The 1,547-nt window shown below is 32.8% G+C and overlaps 1 non-coding gene across 1 annotated transcript; it reads right to left on the bottom strand.

The window, feature by feature from the left end:
• Window positions 1–287: 287 nt before the first annotated feature.
• On the bottom strand, window positions 288–374 carry TRNAY-GUA (transfer RNA tyrosine (anticodon GUA)). Its single transcript is given in 2 exon segments — window positions 288–323; window positions 338–374. It is a non-coding gene; the product is annotated as a tRNA-Tyr (tRNA).
• Between the last annotated feature and the right edge of the window lie 1,173 nt (window positions 375–1,547).

The following is a 1,547-nucleotide window of genomic DNA, read 5'->3' as shown; positions in this document are numbered from 1 at the left end:
CAAGAGAATGCCTATCAATGTAAATAAATTAGCTCTCTACAAGCAAGCAATTAAGCTAACAGCAAAGGTATATTTATTGTTTTTGGTAATTATGAGTGATAATTAATGTGAATTAAGTAAATTTCTACTTTCATGTGAATAAATGACTAGTGCTACATCACGAAGAAAGGACATTTCGTTTACTCCATCTCATATGTTTACGCCGAGAAGGTTAATGTCTATGTGAAATGCTTATGCCACATTATAACAAAAGAGAGCATAGGAGAAAAAGAAAAAAAATGTCGTTTTCCGTCGAGGCGGATTTGAACCACCGACCTATGGATAACTGAATTATCAACTACAGTCCACCGCTCTGCCAACTGAGCTATCGACGGAGATAGAAACATTCCCTCCTAGTTTCTTGATAATAACAGCGATATTTTCTCGATAAATAGGTCATTTGATTACGTAAGTAGTTTAACAACTTGAGAGTTTGTGCGTCTAACATATCTCTATTTGCTTTCGTAAACAAAGATTCTAGTCATGTGACTACTGTAGTGTTATTTATTCTTAAGACTTCGTGATGATTTCGCATGCTTATTGAAGAGATCTCTAATTTAAAGATCAATTTATTAGACGTCATTATTTAGTTATTCATAAGTCAGTGTTGAAATCCCCCTTGAAGGACATTTTTCTACATAAAATAGACCATCCCAAACAGCGTATACTCAACATTATTATCCCTGTCTATTCCATCAGAATTTGTTCTGTTTTCTACAGAGAATAAGTAAAAGTAATACAACTTCTAAGAATTTAAAAAGAAATACTTTAAAAAGATCAAACCATGCTTTTCAAGCTGCATTAGGCCTCTAGTAGAGAAGGTGCTTCTTACACCGTTCGACGAAATGTTTTACTTCCTAAAACGTTCATCCCAAACACCCTTATCTTTATGGAGGTTCGATCTTACTTTCCACAGGTGGAAAAACTTGTCTCTGCGTCGTGTGCTTGTCTTGTGGTATTCCAATATTTTTACCATCTAATTCACAGTACATCTGAGACAACAAGACAATGTAGAAAATAAACTAGTTTTGTATATTCAGAGCAGTTTTTTAGCCGAAATTCTTAGCTTGGATTAACATACATTTTCGGTTGTTATGAATAATGGGGATTGCTTTAAAATGATCAAATGTGAATATCTTATAATTGTGTGCCAAAGTTGTGTAAATAGGTAGCGATATTGCATGGAGGAAGAGCAAAATATTAAACGTCTCTCTTTAGCATTTCAGATTCTTCAGCATAAACCTATCACGTTTATAGGTGATAGGTTTATGCTAAGAAAGTTTAAAGGTTAATATTTCTGTAGAAATTAGTACTGAGGATTCGAATATCACAAAATATGAAATATATCGCAAAATATTAAAAAAGAAATGAAAATGCAAAACATGAATAACAAAAGAAAAAAAAAATTGACTTTTTTTTTTGGAAAAATTTTAACCACCGGCATATCGATTACTCAAATGTCTTTTCTACAGTCCATCACTCCTCCAACTGATTATATTTCATCTTCA

Source organism: Typopeltis vanoorti, chromosome 2 (assembly GCF_054136105.1).
Source record: "Typopeltis vanoorti isolate ZY-2024b chromosome 2, IOZ_Tvanoo_1.0, whole genome shotgun sequence".
Lineage (NCBI taxonomy): Eukaryota > Metazoa > Arthropoda > Arachnida > Uropygi > Thelyphonidae > Typopeltis > Typopeltis vanoorti.
The sequence above is the reverse complement of the archived record's forward strand: the minus strand, read 5'-3'. Positions and strand labels throughout refer to the sequence as shown.